This window comes from Saimiri boliviensis, chromosome 12 (genome assembly GCF_048565385.1).
Source record: "Saimiri boliviensis isolate mSaiBol1 chromosome 12, mSaiBol1.pri, whole genome shotgun sequence".
In the NCBI taxonomy this organism is placed as follows: domain Eukaryota; kingdom Metazoa; phylum Chordata; class Mammalia; order Primates; family Cebidae; genus Saimiri; species Saimiri boliviensis.
In genome coordinates, this window is record NC_133460.1 from 8,203,500 (window position 1) to 8,217,079 (window position 13,580).

Sequence of the window (13,580 nt, forward strand, 5' to 3'; positions counted from 1 at the left end):
AACAGCAGACAAAAATAGATTGGTAATGTAAGCAGAGATAAAAACTCGAAGAAAGAATCAAAAGGAAATGCTAGAAAGAAACAAACAAAAAAAACTGTAAGAGAAGTGAAGAATGTCTTTGATGGATTCATCAATAGATTAGACACAGCCAAAGGAAAGTGAGCTTGAAAACAATGTCAATAGCAACTTCCAAAACTGAAACGCAAAGACGAAAGAATTAACAAGATGGAAAAGAACATCCAAGAACTGTGGGACAATTAGAAAGGCATAAATATGCATAATGGGGGTAGTGGAAGATAACAACATGCAGAAAGGAACAGGAGAAATATCTGAAGCAATAATGACTGAGAATTTTCCAAAATTGGTGACGGATGCCAAACAGATCTGGAGAGCTCACAGAATACCAAGTAGAATAAATACCAAAAAACAAAAGCAAAACAAAGTACATGTAAGCCTACAATAAACTAAAGAAATTCAAAGACAAAATCTTGAGAGAAGCCACAGGGAAATAAATTCCTTACCTACAAAAGAGAAAGGATAAGAAATTGGGCTTGAGAAATTATTCAAGGAAAAAGAGTAGGGGGAATACTTACAGTGTTGTAAAGAGAAAAAAAAAAAAAAAAACTAATAAATTCCTGAACACTTGCCTCCTCCCAAGCCTAAACCAGGAAAAAGTTGAAACCCTGAATAGACCAGTAACAAGGTCTGAAGTTGAAGCAACAATTAAGAACCTACCACCCAAAAAAAGCCCAGGTCCAGACGTGTTCACAGCCAAATTCTACCAGACATACAAAGAGGAGCTCGTACCATTCCTTCTGAAACTATTCCAAATAATCCAAAGACAGGGAATCCTTCCCAAATCACTTTATGAGACCAACATCATCCTGATACCAAAACCCGGCAGAGACTCAACAAGAAAAGAAAACTTCAGACCAATATCCATGATGAACATAGATGCAAAAATCTTCAATAAAATACAGGCAAGCCGACTGCAACAGCACATCAAAAGCTTATCCACCATAATCAAGTAGGCTTCATCCCGGGGATGCAAGGCTGGTTCAACATAACGCAAGTCTCTAAACGTAATTCACCACATAAACAGAACCAAAGACAAAAACCACATGATTATCTCAATTGATGCAGAGAAGGCCTTTGACAAAATTCAATAGCCCTTTAAGCTAAAAACCCTCAATAAACTAGGTATTGATGGAATGTATCTCAAAATAATAAAAGCTATTTACGACAAACCCACAGCCAATATCATACTGAATTGGCAAAAAGTGGAAGCATTCCCTTTCGAATCTGGCACTAGACAAGGATTCCCCCCTCTCACCGCTCCTATTCAATATAGTATTGGAAGTTCTAGCCAGAGAAATCAGGCAAGAAAAAGAAATAAAGGGTATTCAAATAGGAAAGGAGGAAGTCAAATTGTCTCTATTTGCAGATGACATGGTTGTATATCTAGAAGACCCCACAGTCTCAGCCCCAAATCTCCTGAAACTGATAAGCAACTTCAGCAAAGTCTCAGGATACAAAATCAATGTGCAAAAATCACAAGCATTCCTATACACCAGTAACAGACTTAAAGAGAGCCAAATCAAGAATGAACTGCCATTCACAATTGTTACAAAGAGTATAAAATACCCAGGAATACAACTAACAAGCAACGTAAAGGACCTCTGCAAGGAGAACTACTAACCACTGCTCAACGAAATAAGAGAGGACACAAACAGATAAAGAAACATTCCATGTTTATGGTTAGGAAGAATCAATATTGTGAAAATGGCCATACTGCCCAAAGTAATTTACAGATTCCACGCTATCCCCATCAAGCTACCAGTAACCTTCTTCACAGAACTGGAAAAAAACACCTTAAACTTCATATGGAACCAAAAGAGAGCCCGCATAGCCAAGTCAATTCTAAGCAAAAAAAACAAAGTGGGAGGCATCACATTACCGGACTTCAAACTATATTACAAGGCTACAGTAATCAAAACAGCATGGTACGGGTACCAAAACAGAGATATAGACCAATGGAACAGAACAGAGGCCTCGGAGGCAACACAACATATCTACAACCATCCGATCTTTGACAAATCTGACAAAAACAAGCAATGGAGAAAGGATTCCCTGTTTAATAAATGGTGTTGGGAAAACTGGCTAGCCACATGCAGAAAGCAGAAACTGGACTCCTTCCTGACACCTTACACTAAAATTAACTCCAGATGGGTTAAAGACTTCAACATAAAACCTAACACCATCAAAACCCTAGAAGAAAATCTAGGCAAAACCATTCAGGACATAGGCGTAGGCAAGGACTTCATGACCAAAACACCAAAAGCATTGGCAACAAAAGCCAAAATAGACAAATGGAACCTAATCAAACTCTACAGCTTCTGCACGGCAAAAGAAACAGTAAATAGAGTGAATCGGCAACCAACAGAATGGGAAAAAATTTTTGCAGTTTACCCATTTGACAAAAGGCTGATATCCAGAATTTACAAAGAACTAAAACAGATTTACAAGAAAAAAACAAACAACTCCATTCAAAAGTGGGCGAAGGATATGAACAGACACTTTACAAAAGAAGACATACATGAGGCCAACAAACATATGAAAAAATGCTCATCATCACTGGTCATTAGAGAAATGCAAATCAAAACTACATTGAGGTACCATCTCATGCCAGTTAGAATGGCGATCATTAAAAAATCTAGGGACAACAGATGCTGGAGAGGATGTGGAAAAATAGGAACACTTTTACACTGTTGGTGGGAGCGTAAATTAGTTCAACCATTGTGAAAGACAGTGTGGCGATTCCTCAGGGACCTAGAAATAGAAATTCCATTTGACCCAGCAATCCCGTTACTGAGTATATATCCAAAGGATTATAAATCATTCTACTATAAGGACACATGCACACGAATGTTCATTGCAGCACAGTTTACAATAGCAAAGACCTGGAACCAACCCAAATGGCCATCGATGATAGACTGGATAGGGAAAATGTGGTACATATACACCATGGAAGATTATGCAGCCATCAAAAACGATGAGTTCGTGTCCTTTGTAGGGACATGGATGAACCTGTAAACCATCATTCTTAGCAAACTAACACAAGAGCAGAAAATCAAACACTGCATGTTCTCACTCATAGGCGAGTGTTGAACAATGAGAACACATGGACACAGGGAGGGGAGCGTCACACACTGGAGTCTGTTGAGGGCATTAGGGGAGGGACAGTGGGGGGTGAGGAGTTGGGGAGAGATGGCATGGGGAGAAATGCCAGATATAGGTGAAGGGGAGGAAAGCAGCAAATCACACTGCCACGTGTGTACCTATGCAACAATCTTGCATGTTCTTCACATGTACCCCCAAACCTACAATGCAATAAAAAAAAAAGAAAGAAAGAAAGGGAAAAAAGCCTGCTAATCTAAAAATCTGTATCCAGTAAAATTACCCTTCAAAAGAGAAATAAATACTTTCTCCGATGAATAAAAATTAAGAGAATCTGTCATCAAGTAGACCTGCCTTGCAAAAAATGTTAAGTTTTTAAGAAAGAAGGAAAATGATATAGGTCAGAAATAAAGACCTACATAAAGGAAGAGCATTAGAGAAGAAATAAGTAATGGCAAAATGCTTTACTTTTCTTACTCAACTGATTTTATAACAGTTTGTTCAAGATAATAACAGCAATAGCTGGGCATGGTGGTGCATGCCTGTAGGACCAGCTACTCAAGAGGCTGAGGCAGGATAGCTTGAGTCCAAGAGTTCTAGGCTGTGTGGACTGAGTGTCCGCACTAAGTCTGGCATCAAAATGGTCACTTCCCCTCCTTAGGGGCCACAACGTTGCCTAAGGAGGGGTGAATAAACCCAGGTCAGAAATGAAGCAGGTCAAAACTCCTGTACTGATCAGTAGTGGGACTGCACTTCTGAACAGCCACTGCACTCTACCCTGGGCCACACAGTGATGCTCTGACTCTATTATCAATATTGTGAAAAGCTGGGTACCTCACACCTGTTAATCCCAACACTTTGGGAGGCTGAGGTGGGAGAATGTGTTAAGACCAGGAGTTTATGACCAGCCTGGGCAACACAGTGAGGTCCTATCTCTACTAGAAATTTTTAAAAAATTAGCCAGGCATGGTGGCACACAGCCATAGTCTCAGCTACTTGAGGGCTGAAGCAGGAGGATCATGTGAGCCCTGGAGTTCAAGGCCACAGTGTACTATGATCGCACCATTCCATTCCAGCCTGGACAACAGACCAAGACCCTGTCTCAAACAACAAAACAAACCAGCAACAATGTATTCAATGATTATAGTTTATGAATAAGTGAAATTACTGACAGCAATATCATAAAGGGCAGTCAGGATAACCTGGGTACACGTGCACAACCCATGAAGTGGTATAGCATCATTTCAAAGTGGAACTGGATTAGTTGTAACTGTAAATACCAAACTCAAGGGCAAAGACTTCTTTTTGAGATGGAGTCTTGCTGTTGTCACCCAGGCTAGAGTGCAATGGTGCCATCTCAGCTCACTGCATCCTCTGTCTTCCAGGTTCAAGCAATTCTCCTACCTTAGCTTCCTGAGTAGCTGGGATTACAGGTGCCCACCATCACAGCTGCCTAATTTTTATATTTTTAGTAAAGACAATGAGGTGATGAGATTGAGACCATCCTGGCTAACACGGTGAAACCCCGTCTCTACTAAAAATACAAAAAATTAGCTGGGTATGGTAGCATGCGCCTATAGTCCCAGCTACTCAGGAGGCTGAGGCAGCAGAATCTCTTAAACCTGGGAGGCAGAGGTTGCAGTGAGCCAAGACCAGGCCACTATACTCCACCCTGGGTGACAGAGTAAGACTCTGCCTCAAAAAAATAAAAATAAAAAATTATATATATATATATATATATATATATATATATATATACACATACATAATTGACATGCTAAGAGAGAAAAAAATGTAATCATATAAATGCTCGATTAAAGCCAGAGAAAGCAGAAAAAGAAAGACTAAAAGAAAAAGTAAATGGAAGAATAAAAGAAACAGAAAACAGTAATAAATATGGCAGATGTTAATCTAACTGTACTAATAATCACTTCATATGTCAATGTTCTAAATATATCAACTAAGAAACAGAAACTGTTAGGATATATCAAAAAATAAGACCCAAGTATATGCTGGGTCAAAAATGAAGAGAAATAAAGACTTTTTCTCAGAAGAACAAAAATTAAGGGAATCTGTCATCAATAACAAACCTTGCAAAAAACATTAAAAGAAGACTTGGCCAAGTGCTGTGGCTCATGCCTATAATCTCAGTACTTTGGGAGGCTGAGACAGGAGGATTATCTGAGGTCGGGAGTCCAAGACCAGCCTGACCAACATCGAAAAACCATGCCTCTACTAAAAATGCCAAATTAGCTGGATGTGGTGGTGCATGCCTGTAATCCCAGCTACTCGGGAAGCTGAGGCAGCAGAATCGCTTGAACACGGGAGGCGGAGGTTGCAGTGAGCTGAGACTGAACCATTGCACTCCAGCCTGGGCAATAAGAGCAAAACTTCATCTAAAAAAAAAACCCGAGAAATTCACTTCAAATATAAAGATACAGTTAGATTAAAATTAAAGAGATGAGGCCGGACGCAGTGGCTCACACATGTAATCCAGCACTTTGGGAGGCTGAGGCGGGCGGCTGATCTGAGGACAGGAGTTTGAGACCAGCCTGGGGAATGTGGTGAAGTCCTGTCTCTACTAAAAATACAAAAATCAGCCAGGCATGGTGGTGGGTGCCTGTAATCCAAGCTACTCAGGAGGCTGAGGCATGAGAATCGCTTGAACCCAGGAGGTGGAGGTTGCAGTGAGTCGAGATCACGCCACTGAACTCCAGCCTGGGCAACAGAGCAAAATTCCATCTCAAAAAATAAATAAATAAATAAAAATAAAAAAAATTAAAGAGATAGATAAAGACATACCAGGCTAACACTAGTCAAAAGAAAGTTCGGCTGGGTGTGGTGGCTGTAATCCCAGCACTCTGGGAGGCTGAGGTGGGCAGATCACGAGGTCAGGAGTTTGAGACCAGCCTGACCAACATGGTGAAACCCAGTCTCTACTAAAAATACAAAAATTAGCTGGGCATGATGACACACACCTATAATGCCAGCTATTCAGAAGGCTGAGGCAGGAGAATCGCTTGAACCCAGGAGGTGGAGCTTGTGATAAAGCTAAGATCTCGTCACTGCACTCCAGCCTGGGCAACAGGGCAAGACTCCATCTCAAAAAAAGAAAAGAAGGCCGGGCGCGGTGGCTCAAGCCTGTAATCCCAGCACTTTGGGAGGCCGAGGCAGGTGAATCACAAGGTCAAGAGATCGAGACCATCCTGGTCAACATGGTGAAACCCCCGTCTCTACTAAAAAAAAATACAAAAAATTAGCTGGGCGTGGTGGCGCGTGCCTGTAATCCCAGCTACTCAGGAGGCTGAGGCAGGAGAATTGCCTGAGCCCAGGAGGCGGAGGTTGTGGTGAGCCGAGATCATGCCATTGCACTCTAGCCTGGGTAACAAGAGCGAAACTCCATCTCAAAAAAAAAAAAAAAGAAAAGAAAAAGAAAGTTCCAGTAGCTATATTTATTTCAGGCAGAGCAGACTTCAGAACAAGGAAAATTATCAGAAATAGAAAAAGGATATTACAAAAACATAAAGGACTATTTCTCTAAAATGAGATTACAATCCTTATGTGTATATGCCTAACAACAGAGCATCAAAATCCTGAAGGCCAAAATTGAGAACTGCAAGGAAAAGCAGATGAATTCACTATTTAGTTGGAAACTTCAACACTCGTCTATCAAAATGGACAGGTCCAGCAGGCAGAAGTCAGTAAGGACGTAATGGAACTCAGCAGCACCACTGAGCAACAGGACAGAATTGACATTTACAGAGTACTTCATCCAACACCACCAGGATACACACTCCTCTAAAGAGCACGCGGAACACTCACCAAGAATGATCACATTCGTGTCCGTAACACACACACCTTAGCAGAATAATGCATTTAAAACAATTATGAGTTTATGTTTTGGGGCACATAGTATGTAACAGTGTAATTTTGTGACAACTGAAAGGGGTGGAGATGAAGCTATGAAGAAGCATAATTTTTTATTTTTATTTTTCATGAACAAATGGCTCCGAAAGGAAGCATAATTTTTGCATGTTACTGAAGTTTCGCTGCTATAAATTCAAATTAGAGTATTACACAAAACAGAATGATAAAAGAATTAAACATGTTACTACAAAAAAATCTCCACAAAACTCCACGTAGACACAAAAGAAGACCACAATGCAGATGAGAGATTTTAAAATCCACGGCCTGGCGCAGTGGCACATGCCAGTAATCTCAGCCCTTAGGGAGGCTAAGGCAGGTGGATCACCTGAAGTCACTGAGACCAACCTCGCCAACATGGCGAAAACCCATCTTTACTAAAAATACAATAATTAGTCAGGCATGGTGGCCCATGCCTGTAATAGCAGCTACTTGGGGGCCTGAGGCAAGAGGATCACTTGAACCTGGGACGCGGAGGCTGCAGCAAGCCAAGATCATGCCACTGCACTCCAGCCTGGGCAACAGAGGGAGACTCTGTCTCAAAAAAAAAAAAAAGTCCTGTAAGGTGGTGGGGTGAGGTGGTTCATGCCTGTAATCTCAGTACTTCGGGAGGCCAAGGTGGGTGGATCACCTGAAGTCAGGAGCTTGAGAACAACCTGACCAATATGGTAAAATACCGTCTTTACTAAAAATACAAAAATTAGCTAGGCATGGTGGCGGGTGCCTGTAGTCCCAGCCACTCCGGAAGCTGAGGCAGGAGAATTGCTTGAACCTCGGAGGCGGAGGTTGCAGTAAGTTGAGATCTGAGTACACTGGAGCCAGTGTACTCCAGCCTGGGTAACAGAGGAAGACTCTGTCTCACACACACACACACACACAAAAAATTAGCCAGGTGTGGCGGCACACGCCTGTAGTGTCAGTTACCTGGAAAGCTGAGGCAGGAGAATCACTTGAACTCGGGAGGTGGAGGTTGCAGTAAGCCAAGATTGCACCACTGCCTCCAGCCTGGGTAACAGAGCAAGACTCCATCTCTAAAAAAATAAATAAAATGCTATAAGGTATACAGAAAAGAAACAGCAAAATGACATCTTTCCTGATCAGTAACTAAGTGTAAATAGATTAAACTCTCCCATCAGTAGAGATGACCAGAATGGATAAAAATACATTACCCAATTATATGCCATCTGTAAGAAACTTACTTTATTTTTACTTTTATTGTCTAGAGAGACAGGGTCTCTCTATATTGCTCAGGCTAGATCCGTAGTCCGGGGCTCAAGCAATCCTCCTGCCTCAGCCTCCCAAGTAACTGGGACTACAGAAAAGAATCACTTTATTTATTATTTATTTATTTATGAAAGTAAGTCTCGCTCTGCCACCAGGCTGGAGTGCAATGGTGCGATCTTGGCTCACTGCAACCTCCGCCTCCCAGGTTCAAGCGATTCTCTCGCCTGAGCCTCCCAAGAAACTGGGATTATAGGCACATGCCAACACGCCCAGCTAATTTTTGTGTTTTTAGTAGAGACGGGGTTTCACTATGTTGGCCAGGATAGTCTCAATCTCCTGACCTTGTGATCCACCCGCCTCAGCCTCCCAAAGTGTTGGGATTACAGGCATGAGCCACCTCGCTTGGCTGAGAATCACTTTAGATCCAAAGACACAAATAGATTGAAAATCAAAGAATGGCAAAACATATTACATGCAAACAGTAACTGAAAGAAACCAAGGCTCTATTATTATCAGACAAAAGAGAGTTTAAGGGCCGGGCGTGGTGGCTCAAGCCTGTAATCCCAGCACGTTGGGAGGCCAAGGCAGGTGGATCACGAAGTCAAGAGATCGAGACCATCTGGTCAACATGGTGAAATCCCGTCTCTACTAAAAATACAAAAAATTAGCTGGGCATGGTGGTGTGTGCCTGTAATCCCAGCTACTCAGGAGGCTGAGGCAGGAGAATTGCCTGAGCCTGGGAGGCGGAGGTTGCGGTGAGCCGAGATCGCGCCATTGCACTCCAGCCTGGGTAACAAGAGCGAAACTCCGTCCCCCCCCCCAAAAAAAAAAAGAGAGTTTAAATCAAAACCAGTTATAAGAGATAAAAAAAGCACATTATATAAAAGTTCAATACAGCAAGAAGATAAAATTATAAACACATTGCACCTAATAACAGACCATCAAAATATATAAAGCAAAACTGACAGTACTGAAGGGAGAAATAGCCAGGAGCCGTGGTATATGCATATAATCCCAGACTTTAGGAGACTAAGGTAGGCAGATTGCCTGAGCTTAGAAGTTGAAGACCCGCCTGGGCAACAAGAAAAGCTGTCTCTACAAAAAAATACAAAAATTAGCCAGGTGTGGTGATGTGTGCCTGTAGTCGCAGCTACTTGGGGTGCTGAGGTGGGGGGATTACTTTGAACCTGGGAGGTTGAGGCTGCAATGAACTGTGATCACGCAACTGCACTCCAAACTGGGTGACAAAGTGACACCCTGTCTCAAAAGAAACAACCCTAAAAACAAAACAAAACAAAGAAACAAAACAAAACAAAACAAAAAAACCCACCAAGGGTTGGGTATGGTGGCTCACTCCTGTAAGCCTGTACTTTGGGAGGCCAAGGTAGGCAGAACACCTGAGGTCAGGATTTTGAGACCAGCCTGGCCAACATGGTAAAACCTCATCTCCATAAAAAAAAAAAAAAAAAAAAAAAATTAGCTGGATGTGGTGGCAAGTGCCTACATGTAGTCCCAGCTACTCCAAAGGCTGAATCAGGAGAATCACTTGAACCTGGGAAGCAGAGGTTGCAATAAGCCAAGATTGTGCTACTGCACTCCAGCCTGGGCAATAGAGTGACACTCTGTTTTAAAAACAAACAAATTAAAAAACCCCTACCAAGACTAAATCACAAAGAAACAGAAAATCTGAATAGACCTGTAACTCATAAGCGGTTGAATCAGTAATAACAAAACTCCTGACAGAGAAACGTCCTGGACCTGAAGTCTTTACTGATTAAGTCTAACAAACATTGAAAGAACAACTAATACCAACATTTTTCAAAACTTTTTCCAAAAAGTGGAGAATAAGAAATACTTCCTAATTCCTTCTATGAGGCCAGTATTGCCCTCATATCATAACCAGTCATTCAATAAATGAAAACTACAGACTAATATTCCTTATGCACACTGATGCAAAAATCCTCTACAAATACCAGTAAACTGAATTCAGCAGCATTTCAGAAGGATTATATACCACAAACAAGTGAGATTTATTCCTGGAAGGCATCGATGGTCCAACCTACAAAAATCAACATTAACACAATACAGTAATGGAATAATGGGAAAAATACATCATCTCAATTGCTACAGAAAAGGCATTCCACAAACTGTACCACCACTCTCTCATAATGAAAACATTCAACAAATTAAAAGTACAAGGGAACTACCTCAACATAATCAAAGCCATATTTGAAAAATCTACATTGTTGAACCTGAGAAGGCTTACTAAAATTTTTTAAAGAAAAAAAAGAGGGCTGGGTTCGGTGGCTCATGACTGTAATCCCAGCAGTTTGGGAGGCCAAGGCAGGTGGATCACAAGGTCAGGAGTTTGAGACCAGCCTGGACAATATGGTGAAACCCTGTCTCTACTAAAAATACAAAAATTAGCCAGACATGGTGGCAGGCACCTGTAGTCCCAGCTACTTGGGAGGCTGAGGCAAGAGAATCACTTGAACCCAGAGGTGGAGATTGCAGTGATCCAAGATATTGCCACTGCACTCCAGCCTGGGTGACAGAGCAAGACTCTGTCTCAAAAAAAAAAAAAAAAAAAAAAAAAAAAAAAAGAGAGAAATGTACATTGATCACTGAACATCATACTCAACAGTGAATGACTGAAAAACTGGTAAAAAGTGGTAAAATGTTCACTTTTACCACTACTATTTAACCAGTACAGGAAGTTCTAGCCAGAGCAATTAGGAAAAAAAAATATATGTGTGTGTGTGTGTGTGTGTGTGTGTGTGTGTGTATATATATATATATATATATATCTCCAAACTGGAAAGGAAGAAGTGAAATTATCTCAAATCACAGATTTAATATTCTAAGTAGAAAACCCTAAAGATTACAAACAAAGTAATTCCAGTAAGATAATCAGCAAAGCAGCAAGATACAAAGTCAGCACACAAAAATCATTTGCATTTTTACATACTAACACTGAACAATTAGAAAAGGAAGTTATAAAAACAATTCCGCTTAGCATTAAAAATAAAATACTTAGGAATTTTAACCAGGGAGGTGAAAGACTTGTACAAAGAAAACTACAAAACATCTCGGAAAGAAATTAAAGGAGATATAATTAAGGAAAAATACAACGCTTTCACAGGATATTAAGACAAGATATTGAAACATTGTAAAGATGTCAATACTCCCAAATGTGAGCTAAAGATTCATATGTAATCTGAAGCAAAATCTCAATGACTTTTTTTTTTTTTTTTTTTTTTGCAGAAATAGAAAAACACAGGCTGAAATTCATATGGAATCTCCAGGGACCCCAAATAGCCAACACCATGTTGAAAAAGAAAAACAGACTCAGGACTCACACTTCCTGATTTCACAACTTCCTGTAAGCTGCAGCAATCACAGCAATGTGGTACTGGCAGGAAGACAGACACGCAGACCATTGGAACAGAACTGACAGCCCAGAAATAAACCTCGGCATAAGTGGTCAAGTGATTTTTGACAAGGGTGCCAACACCATTCAATGGGGAAAAGACAGTCTTTTTAACAAATGTTGTTGAGAAAACTGGATCTCCACATGCAAAAGAACAAGGACAGACTCTTATCTAATACCATATATAAAAATTGGATCAGGCCAGGTATGGTGGCTCACGCCTGTAATCCCAGCACTTTGGGAGGCTGAGGGGGGTGGATCACAAGGTCAGCAGTTTGAGACCAGCCTGGCCAATATGGTGAAACTCTGTCTCTACTTAAAATACAAAATTTAGCTAGGCATGATGGCGGGCAACTGTAGTCCCAGATACTCGGGAGGCTGAAGCAGAATAGCTTGAAACTGGGAGGCAGAGGTTGCAGTGAGCCGAGATCTCACCACTGCACTCAAGCCTGGGCAACAGAGTTAAGGCTCCATCTCAAAAATAAAAAAAAAAAAAAAAGAAAAAGACCTACATGTAAGACCTAAACCTATACAACTTGTAGAAGACAACAGGACAAAAGCTTCACAAGATTGAATTTAACAACGATTTCTTGGATATCATATCAAAGGCATAGGTAACAAAAGAAAACCTAGACAGGCCAGGCACACTGGCTCATGCGACATTTTGGGAGACGAAGGTGGAAGGATCACTTGAGCCCAGGAGTTACAGACCTGCGTGAGCAACGTGGTGAGACCTCACCTCTATAAAAAATTTTAAAAAATTATCCAGGTGTGGTGCCACACACCTATAGTCCCTTACTCGGAAGGCTTAGGTGGGAGGATGGCTTGAGCTAGAGTTCAACGCTGCAGTGAGCCATGATCATGCCACTGCACTCCAGCTTGGTGACAGAGTGAGACCCTGTCTCAAAAAAAAAAAAAAAAAAAAAAAAAGATATGTCATGCAAACACTTATCAAAAGACAGCTGGAGTGGCTATATTAACATCAAACAAGCAAAGTAGACTTAATAGCAAAGAAAATTACCTATGATAAAGAAGGATATTGGGCTGGGTGCAGTGGCTCATGCCTGTAATCTCAGCACTTGGCCAACGTGGGAGGATTACTTGAGGCCAGGAATTTCAGGCCAGCATGGGCAACATAGGGAGATCCTGTCTCTATTAAAAAAAAAAAAAAAAAAGGCCGGGCGCGGTGGCTCAAGCCTGTAATCCCAGCACTTTGGGAGGCTGAGGCGGGTGGATCACGAGGTCGAGAGATCGAGACCAACCTGGTCAACATGGTGAAACCCCGTCTCTACTAAAAATACAAAAAACTGGCTGGGCATGGTGGTGCGTGCCTGTAATCCCAGCTACTCAGGAGGCTGAGGCAGGAGAATTGCCTGAACCCAGGAGGCGGAGGTTGCAGTGAGCCGAGATCGCGCCATTGCACTCCAGCCTGGGTAACAAGAGTGAAACTCCGTCTCAAAAAAAAAAAAAGTACACAGGCATGGTGACATGTACCTGTGGTCCTAGCTACTCAGGAGACTGAGACAGGAGGATCGCTTGAACTCAGGAGTTCCAAGCTGAAGTCAGTTTTGATCACATCACTGTGCTCCAGCCTGGGTGACATAGCAAGACCCTGTCTCTAAAAAACATAAAAGAAAACAAAATAAAAGAGTGATATTACGTAATGATAAAAAAAAAAAAGTCAATTCATCAAGACAGCATGATCCTAAGTGTATATGCATCTAACAAAAGAGCTTCAAAATACATGAAACAAAAACTGGCAAATGAAAAACAGACAAATCCACTATCAGAGCTGGAGGCTTCAACACTTCTCAATATGTAGAAC

At 41.4% G+C, this 13,580-nt stretch overlaps 1 protein-coding gene across 1 annotated transcript in view; it reads right to left on the reverse strand.

The window, feature by feature from the left end:
• DNASE1 (deoxyribonuclease 1) overlaps window positions 1-13,580 on the reverse strand; it is a 57,796-nt gene that overhangs the window by 23,916 nt on the left and 20,300 nt on the right. Inside the window, exon 2 of the mRNA XM_074381675.1 lies at window positions 8,026-8,132. The gene's annotated coding sequence lies outside the window, so the exon portion shown is untranslated. The remainder of the gene's footprint in view (window positions 1-8,025; window positions 8,133-13,580) is intronic.